Source organism: Hevea brasiliensis, chromosome 18 (genome assembly GCF_030052815.1).
Source record: "Hevea brasiliensis isolate MT/VB/25A 57/8 chromosome 18, ASM3005281v1, whole genome shotgun sequence".
In the NCBI taxonomy this organism is placed as follows: Eukaryota; Viridiplantae; Streptophyta; class Magnoliopsida; order Malpighiales; family Euphorbiaceae; genus Hevea; species Hevea brasiliensis.
The window spans coordinates 48,657,890-48,668,989 of NC_079510.1; positions in this window are offsets into that span (position 1 = coordinate 48,657,890).

Genomic DNA, 11,100 nt, shown 5'->3' on the forward strand with positions numbered 1-11,100 from the left:
TTTTTGCTCTTAATTTTTACAATCTCTGGTCAATATTATTTGCTTTGAGTTTGGTTATTCATCGCTTGAGACATTGGAGATAACCAATTTTTGAGTTTCATTGGGGCATAACTGATTTTTGCTTAATTTTTGCTTCATTTTTCTAGTATTTTATAGAAGAGGACCCCATCCCATTCTCATTTATATATATTGTAAAATATTTTATATATACATCCATACATAGCATATCAGCCATTACACATTTATACACACATTATACATCACTTAGAAATTGTACAAACATGGCAAATAGACTTCCTCATTTAGTTCATGCATTACTCATTTTAGGAATCCATGCACCATGCATTAAAATCTTTTGCCAAACTTTCGGAGTATTGAAAATGTGCCTATGAGAGGATTTGACTCACCCTTTAGTTGGCTTGTGGATTGAAAGTTTCCTAAAAGGTGCAAGGTTTTAAGTGTCTATCCCTTTGCCTATATCTTCTTAGCCAAAAAGCCACCCAACTAGTCATTTGGAGGTGGAAGTGTTTAGAGGAGTTATTGGATATAAGGTAGCCAAATGATGTCTCACCAATCCTAGAACAAATTTTTCAAACCTTTCAAGGCTAAATACTAGCTTATACTTGAAAAGAGAGATGATTAGGCATTCTTTGATTTAAACCTCTCATTTTAAACCTTTGGCCTTTTCCTAATTAAAATTGACTCAGAAACCCCTTTGAGCCTTTTATCCCTAATTTTTCTTGAATCCTTATTGCTACCTAGCCAATGAACCAAACACTACAACCCTTTTCATGAGAATAATTATTTACAATATTAGGTACATAAAAAAAGAGAAAAAGAAAAGAAAAGAAAAAATACAATAAAAGGGAGAAGTTTGTCATCTTGTAAAAGTGCTAGTATATGTGCTTTCTACTATTGCCATTCAAAAATGAAAGAAATCCACTCAAAGTATTAAAAGAAATGAGTTTGGGGGTGGCATTTTTAGGACAAGCAGCAAAAGAAAATGCAAAACAAGTCTAAAGTATCAAAATGTCCTCCATTCTATGTGTCTTGTAAAATATGCTAGCACTTGGCAATCCTCATTGTATTTCTTTTCTCCTATGTAAAAAAAGAGAAAAATATATAATAAAGTGTACCTTATGTTTCAAAATTGCAACATATTCTCATGCTTAATACTTTTTACCCATTTTTTTCTTCTTAGCCTCTTTTTGAATCCCATGGCCCCATTACATCCATAAAAAGACCTTTGATCTCTTGATAGTACTTGCTACATTAGTGGAGATAGGAGTAGGGAATTTGTTTATGGATTGGAAAATTATCCATTCATTCATTTAATTCCATCATTCTATATAGAGACACTTTGACTATTGGTTGTTCTAGAATCCTTTGAGCATGACTCTCTTTTGATTGGTTGGTTTGGGATTTTGAATGATAATTGACTTGATGGCTGCTGGAAAGCTTGATAAGCATTAGATTCTTTGCATTTTGAAGGATGGGTATATGGATTGTTGGTATGTTTAAAGGTGTGTTGTTACTTCAATTGGTAATTTTCATAACTTGATAAGGCAATTCTAAAAACTTTGCAATCGCATTCTAAAGTTTGTTTGAGGACAAGCAAAGCTTGAGTTTGGGGTATTTGATGCATACATTTTGCATAGTCATTTAGGTCTAATTTTATAACCCTTTTATTTGATTATTAGTCATTTTTAGCTAATTTCATTAGTTAATTAGTTAGTTTTTCATAGTTGTCAATTTTGCATTAATTTGTAATTTTTACTTTGTTTTGTAGGAAAATGGTGTTTTTGAAGGACTAAAGAGAATTTTGCCATTGAGGAGTGTCTTCTACAAAGAAAAAGATGTCAAAACAAGTTTTCAAGTCAAATATGCATTGACCAAATCGTGCATAACTTGCTTTATAAGCTATGCAGACCGCATAAGGAGAAAGATCACTGCTCTGTAACCAAAATGTGCATAAGGAGATCGCATAGCTTATGCACATTCTCGCCTCCTTATGCACATTCACGAAATTGTGCATAACCTATGCACTAAGTCAGCGTACGCATAAGTGACCAGATTCAGCTAAAATCAGATAAGGGATCGCATAACTTATGCACCCACTTATGCACCTCAAGAGTTCATTAATGAGCTAGCAGGAGATTCCCTCAAATAATTCCTCCTAGAACATACTATTTTAGGGCTCCATGTCAGAAAAATGCTATATATAGTCTCATTTTCCCATTTTAGAGGGAGGCAAGGAGCAAAGAAGAAGAGGAGGAGGTCGAGCAGAATTTGAGGAGTCATTTTCACCTTCCACACCATTTTCAACCAAGATTTGCATTTCTTTCTTTCTTTACACTTTTCTACATTTCTAGTGTTTAATTTCTTACTTAGCTTAGATTAAAGCTTTATTTCCATTTAAACTCATCATATCTTGTAAGCATTATGGATAGTGAGTAGTTTACTTTGATTCTAGAGTAAGGGTTGTAATATTTGAGATATTTTGTGAATTTTGATTGGGTAATCCATATTTTGTGGTCTTAATGAGTTTTATCTATTTCTTGTATGCTTAATGACATGCTTAATGAAGGATCCCATTGAGTAATGTTCTAATCCATGGTTGAAGCACCAAAGGAGAAGGCCTTGTGATAGATAATCAGAAATTGACTTAATTAACTTAGACCTAGAAATAGGCTAAGGATTAAAAGGATTCTGCATTAATTAAAGAACTTAATGGGTCTTAATTAATTCTAACTCCACTAAAGTAGGATTAGTTTGATTAAGGCACTCTTTGTCTCACTCAAAGGGAATTCAAAGGATTTAAGAATTAATCTCCTAAAACCCATAAGTTTCATAAAATTGGATAACCGATTTAAATCCCAAAATAGCTCGAATATGAAATCCTAACTCCTAATCACCTTTTACCATTGTTAATTTCAATCGAATTTAATCATTTGCCATTTTAAATATTGCCATATTTGAACTTGCTTATTTCTATTTGATGCAACTTTAGTTTAATTAATACATTGTTGAATAGAATATTAATTTTGCACATTTAGATTTCATACTCCATTACCATTAATTCATTATTTTAATTTCATAAATACTTCAATTTAGTCAACTTTATATCGAAAATTCAATCATTAACACAACTCCTCGTGGATCTATATTTTTCTATACTACTTGTAATGCACTGCACTTGCGGTTGGGACGCATCAAAGATTGTAAATTAACAAATTAATTCATTTAAACCCTAGTTTAAAGGAGGAATTTGAGCACTAACCTCTTTGATACACTATGATGTAATTGGCACCTTTGTAAAGCACCTAGGACCCTAAGTGTTGTCCTCTAGCTTGTCCACACTAAGATCACCAATGGGCAGCCCCAATTTTGCTTCTCAAGCCTTGCCAACCAATTAAAATTTGGGTATTTGCCTTTAGAGAGGTTGTATGTGTGTATAGGACATTAGAAACAATTTCTAGCAATTTTAATTCAAAGGAATTTGGGTTATTCTTTTGAATTGATTAGAAAGCAAAAGAGAAGAGGGAGAGAAAAGGTGCCACCACACTTGAGACAAGAGAGAGTGTTATGTGTTTTTTCTTTCTCTTTTCCTTTTATAATTAGGTCAAGTAATCACTTAAACCCTTTGCCATATGTCACTACCACATTGTATTTTGTTTTAATTGACTTAATCACATTAAGCCAAGTGTCAAAGTTAGACTTAATCTTGACTTTGATCACCTTGCATGATAGGAAGACAAATGGCAAACTTATGTGATGCCATGTGTCACTATCTCATGGTGCCACATGTCACCATGTGAAATAACCAAATTACCCTTAAGTTTTAATTTTAAGTTCTCAATCCAAAATCATTATTTCTCCTTTTCTAATCAATTTATATCAATATAAATTAATTAATTAATCTTCATTAATTAATTTTTCATAATTAAATTCATATTTAAATACTTTAAATATAAATTTAACTTATACTATATATCCAATAACCTAAATTTAATTTTAAGCCATGCTAGGGACTTTGCAATCTCATTAAATTAAAACTATTTAATTAATTAATTAAACTCTTTAATTAATCAATTAAATCACATTTTACTTGGTGATTAACTTGTGTATGTGTGTGACTCACTAGGCTTATCACTAATTGGTAATGAGATATGATATTAATTTTAATATCATCATAACTCTTTCTTACCATAAATGATTTCTCTAAATCATTTTAGGTATCTCATAGACTCATGGTTGACACTCAGCATAGCGCGCATGGCCACCCAATCAAGAATAAGGAATACCTTAAATGAACTCTATAATCATATGTTACCATGCACTAGAATCTCTCAAATATAAAATCCCAATTCGAGCTAAAGTCATGGTTTAGGAAAAACCCAATTAGCTATGAATATTATGTTCTCTTTAATTCCAGCTTGATTAATTAGATTTTATTGTCTAAACTCTTTTTTTACTAAATCTTTATCCTGCTAGGATCTCAAAACATCAAGAACAATTAAATGAACATAGGATTTTATTCTATTTACTTAGGATAATAGATTCCATCTTGATCAACACCTATCTCTATATATAACTTGTAGGAGCCAACACATGCCCATATGCAAATACACAAGATAAGCATGAAAGCAAAGATCAAACTTAATCCACCTATATACAAGATAATTGTGTTATCTCAGGTCTAAAGATTATATGCACTGATATGATATATGACAATGCATTTACAAGAGTAAACTCCATGTGCTTGTCATATGCATCACTGATTCGGCCTACTTATCATGTATAAGTGCCTATCATGTTTGTTATATGGCATGAGACTCACCATTCTATCTTATTTATATCTCATATAAATACTTTGAGAACAAACATGAATACAATCTTTCCGATAAGTCATGTCCTGCTTGAAGTATCCTTGATTGTGAACCAATTTATGATACTTTATGCTAGAAGTATCGCACCATATTCTTAACAACTTAAGAATAGAATTTCTATCAAAATATAAATGGATCTTTTCTTTTACCCATAAATATATTATGTAAATGGAAATGTTCAATTACCTTTTATTAATAAGAAATGCACATTATATATACTTAATGATATGCTCTAGAGCATACTACTAATAATCTCCCACTAGCACTATAGTCATTCATTACAATATCTTAGATCCATCTTCTCAAGACGTCGGTCTAATCGAGTTTATAACATAGGCTTAGTGAATGAATCAACTAATTTTTCAAATTGATGTTATTTTCAGATAGCTACATCGCTTTGCCCAACTATCTATCCGATAATGTGGTAACGCCTTTCTTTGTGTTTGGATTGTGAGATGGTTCCTTATATCCAAATGCCTCTTTACAAGATTCGATGCAAAGAATATATCACTTTGTAGTGGAATCAGCAATCGTACTCTGTTTGGAACTCGTCCAATCGATTGCACCTCCATTACAAATGAACACAAACCCAGAGGTAGACTTTCTGTCTTCGATATCTGATTGGAAATCAGAATCAGTATAACCATTCAATTGTAAGTCACCACCTTTATAAATAAAGAATAAATCCTTAGTTCTTCTCGTGTACTTAAGTATATTCTTAACCTATCCAAAGATTCCAAACTGAATTGATTGAAACTCGCTAGTCAAACAACAAAGATGTGCAATATCCGCCTAGTACACATCATTGCATATATCAAACTTCCAATAGCCAAAGCATATGGAATCAAGCCATTTTATCTCTTTCTTCAGTGTCTTTGGAGACATCTCTTTAGAAAGGTGGATATCATGTCTTACTAGTAACAATCCTCTCTCTAATCAAGCATGTTAAACCCCTTTAACACCTTTTCCAAGTATAGACTTTGTAATAAATCTATTATTCTTTTTGCTCTATCTCTATAGATGCTAATTTCAAGAATATAGGTTGCCTCCTATAAGTCTTTCATGGAGAATGTATTCGACAACCATACATTGACATTTGTCAACATACCTATGTCATTGCTTATCAAATGTCATCCACATATAAGACAAGGAAAGTGATATCACTATCATCCACATTTTTGATAAAACCAAATGACTTAATGGCTTCATCAAAATAGATGTTCCAACTCCTCAAGCTTGTTTTAACCCATAAATGGATCGCTTAGCTTGTATACCTTGGAACTATCTTGGGATTCAAAACCCTAGGTTGTTCCATGAAAATGTTTTCTTCATGTATCTATTGAGAAAAGCTATTTTGACATCCATCTGCCAAATCTCATAATCATAGTATTTAGCTATTGCTAATAGAATCCTAATTGATTTAAGCATGGCAACAGGTGAGAAAGTCTCATCATAGTCGATTCCTTGATTTTGGCGAAACCCTTTGCTACTAGCCTTGCTTTATAGGTCTCTACCTTTCCATCGTAATCAATTTTCTTCTTGAAACCACATTTATTCCCTATATGTACAATACCTTCATGTTGGTCAACAAGGTCCCAAACTTGGTTATTATACATTGAATCAATTTCTAATTTTATAGCTTCAATCCATTTTGAAGAGTTTATATTTGATATAGCTTGTTCATAGGTAAGTGGATCATCTCTATGATCTACTTATTCATGAGTAAACAACTCTTGTTCATCTTCATGAAGAAAACTATATCTCACTGGTGGGTGAGATATCCCGCTGATCTCATGAGGAATTATCAGAGATGTTTCACCAATAGGTGTAGGTTGACTAGATGGATCTATATCCATTTGATTCGTTGGTTGGTCTAATTTCCAATTCTAACTCTATTTGCCTTCCTTTGCCACCTTCTTCAATGAACCGTTGTTCAAGAAATATGGCATCTCTCGCTATCACAACCTTTTGTGATGTAGGCAAATAAAAATAATATCCAAAACTTTCTTTTGAATATCCAATAAATCGACCTTTTTCTGATCTGATTTTCAATTTATCAGCGTTTAGCTTTTTGATATAAGCTGGACAACCCTAAATCTTAACATGCTTAAGACTTGGTTTTCCTCCATGCCATATCTCATAAGGTGTAAAAGATACTGATTTTGATGGAATCCTATTTAGAATATGCAAAGCTGATTCTAATGCAAATCCCAAAAAGGAGATTGGTATATCAATATAGCTCATCGCATCACGCATCATATCTATTAGGTACGATTTCTCCTTTCAGATACACCATTCACCGTATGCTCTCGGAGGAGTCATCCGGGAAATAATGCCATGCTCTTTCGAGTATTCATCAAATTCAAGATTTAAGTATTCACCTCCACGATCTAATCAAGAGTTTTAATACTTTTTCCGCTTGATTTTCTACTTCAAATTTAAATTCTTTGAACTTTTCAAAGGATTCATGTTTGTATTTCATCAAATAAAAATACCCAAACATTGATTTATCATCAAGAAAGGTAATAAAGTAATGAAAATCGCTCTAACCATTTCCTTAAATGGACCACATACATTACTTTGTATTAGATCCAAAATATTTTCACTCTTAGTCCTTGTCCAATAAAGGGTGATCTAGTCATTTTTCCTCAAGGCAGAACTCACAAGTTGGAGTAGGTTCAGAACCCAATGAGGATAAAATCCTCATTTTCTTCAGTTTTGCAATCCTATCTTCTGTAATATGACCTAATCTTAAGTGCCAAATATATTTTTGAACTTGAGTTGATTTTCATCATGGCATTACATTCATTTAGATTGCTTGCATTCAATTTGTGTTTATCATTATTATCTAAATAATAAAGACCATCATGCATATAACCTAGCCAATATATTTATTTACAAAATAAATATTGCAAACATCATTTGTGAATTGAAATTCATAACTATTTCTAATCAAACTAGATATTGAAATGATGTTCTTAAAAGCATCAGGTACATACTAAATATTATTTAAACACATAACATGTCCACACATGTAAAAAAAAGATTTAGATCCTATGGCTAAAGCTTCAACAGTTGAGCCATCGCCAATCCGAAGTCTAACATCTCGAGTATGCAAGTCGCTACTATTTGCTAGTTCATGCGTATCATAAGTAATGTGAGAACTAGCACTAGTATCTAAAACCCAAGTCAGTAGATGAACTATGAGTATCATCGTAATCTAAATAATAAGATATAGACATACCTTCCAAGGTGTATCCTTCTTGTTCTTCAGAGAAATAAGATACTGGGCAATTTCTTTTCCAAAGGTCCATCCTTCCGCAAGAGAAGCACTTTCCTTTGCCTCCATCGCCTTTGGTCTTCGCTTTTTGTTTAGCTATCTTCTTGGAAGGTCCTGAACTTGAGGTTTCTTCTTCTTATTGTCCTTCTTCTTGTTGGTCTTTCCAAGAGAAGAAGATGCAATCAAAGTTACCTCTTTTCTTTTATTGCCCTACTATTCTTTTGGGCAATAACAAGCATGTTAAGTAAACCACCAAGGTGTATTCCTCGCTTAGTCATATGAAATTTTGTTACTAAATTCTCAAATGACTCGTAAGGACTACAAGATCAAATCTCGCAGCTTGGAAATCCATGTTAAAGTCAAGATGTTCTAGTCATTTATAACCGAATCATCTTGTGGATATGATCCCCAATATTCTGCTCTCAAACATCCTCATTCAAATAGTCGCTTAGATATCTCATACCTAGCATTCTCGCTATGCTCACCATACAACTCTTGTAGGTGAAGGAGGATCTCCTTGCATTTTGTATATTTTCATGTTGCTTCTATAACTCATTACTCATAAAAGCAAGCATGTAACATTTGGCTCTCATATCATGCTCCTTCCACTTGTCCAAAGTGTCATGTTCCTCTGAGTGGCCTCTGGAGGTAAGGGATTAGGAACTTTGAGTCTAGAACATATCCAATACGCTCTAGGTTTAGGAAAAGTTTTAAATTTCTTAGTCAATCGTAAAAGATTAGGTCCTCGTTAACCTATTGTGATCAAGTATGCTAACAAGTATATTGAATGGTGGTGGTTATTGTGTGCTCATTATTATCGTAAGAATAACTGCAAAAATAACTAGATTAATTAGTAAATGTATCAAGTAATTAACCAAAATGATTATGGTATTTTAATCAAATTGGTCCTCCCATTAACTTGGAGAATCCTAGTGAAGGAGCAGTACATGAAAATCACAAGTTAGATCATTAAAATTCAAAATTTTTCATCTAGGGTCACATGCATCATGCAAGATTCATTTTTATCTATTTGATTTCAATGATAAACAACATATTAAAACTCTTTTAATATATTTTTGGATCTACATTTATCATTTAAGATTTTAGAATTAATCAGATTAATTATTAAAATCCTAGATTAGATCAAGAACAAGTGCACTAACCTCTTTGATGCAATCAGAGTATATTTGACACCTTTGGGATGCCTAGGACAATAGATGTTGTCCCTCTAGCTTGTCCACACCAAGATCACCTATGGTAACCTCGAACAATCTTCTAAAGCATTTTCTATGAATTAGAAAATGAAGTTTTGCCTTTTGAGAGATTACATATATAAATAGGATACTAGAAACAATTTCTAGTATTTTTAATTCAAGAGATTGTTTGCTAATCTCTTGAAATAGATGAGAGACGAAGAAGAAGAGAAGGGAGAGCAGCCAAGGATGGCGGCACAAAGAGAAGAATGGCAGCTTGTTATGTTTGTTCTTTCATCCTTACACTTATATAGCTAGGTCACCACTTAAAACCCTTGCCACATGTCACCTTCTAATTGACTCTAGGTTTAATTGACCCAATCACATTGTGCCAAGTGTCAAACCTATATTTAATCTTAATTTTAATCATCTTACATTATTAAAAGACATTTGGCAAGCTTATATGTAGTGCCATATGTCACCATCTCATGGTGCCACATGTCACCCTGTGAAATGATCAAAATACCTCAGATCTTAATTTTGAGTTCTTAACCCAAAATAATTATTTCTCTTATTCTAATCAATTTATATCAAATATAAATTAATTAATTAATCTCTATTAATTAATTTCTCATTAATTAAATTCATATTTAAATACTTTAAATATAAATTTAACTTATACTATACATCCAATAACCTAGATTTGGTTTCAAGTCATGCTAGGGACTTTGCATCTAATTGCAATCAAACCTATTTAATTAATTAATTAAACTCTTTAATTAATTAATTAAATCATATTTAATTTGGTGATTACTTGTGTATGTATGTGATTTACTAGGCTCATCACTAATTAGCAATGAGACATTATATCAACTCTTAATATCATCAGAACTCTTTCTTACCATAAATGATTTCTCTAAATCATTTTATGCACCTATGTACCATGGTTAATACTTAGCATAGCATGCCATGGCCACCCAATTAGTAATAAGATTTACCTTAAATGAACCTATAATCATATGTTACCATGCACTAGAATCCTCTCATATAAAATCCTAATTCGATCCGAGTCATGATTTATGTCAAACCCATTTGCTCAATATTATGTTCTCTTTTAATTCCAGTTCTTGATTAAAAATATTTTCTGATTAGAATCTATTTTCTTAATAAATCTATCTTTACTAGCAATGTACTTGAAACATCATGTATAATTATATGAGCATAGGATTTTATCCCTATTTACTTTGAGGAACAGATTCTATCTTGATCAACACCTACCTCCATATATAACTAGTAGGAGCTAACACATGCCCATATACTTATACATAGTATAAGTATGAAAGGATCAAACTCAAACCACCTATATACAAGATAATGCTATCTCATGTCTAAAGATTATATGCATCGATATGATTTATGACAATGCATACAAGAGTAAACTCCATGTGCTTGTTATAAGTGTCACTAGTCTGACCTACTTATCATGTATAAGTGCCTATCATGTTTGTTATATGGCATGAGACTCAAAGATTCCATCTTATTTACATCTCATATAAATAACTTGGGAGCAAACATGATTACAATCTTTCCGATAAGTCATGTCCTTATTGTGAAGTATCTTCGATTGTGAACTTATTTATGATACTTTGTACTAGAAATATCACACTCATATTTTTAACAACTTAAGAATATAATTTCTAACAAAATAACAATAGACCTTTTCTATTACACATAAATA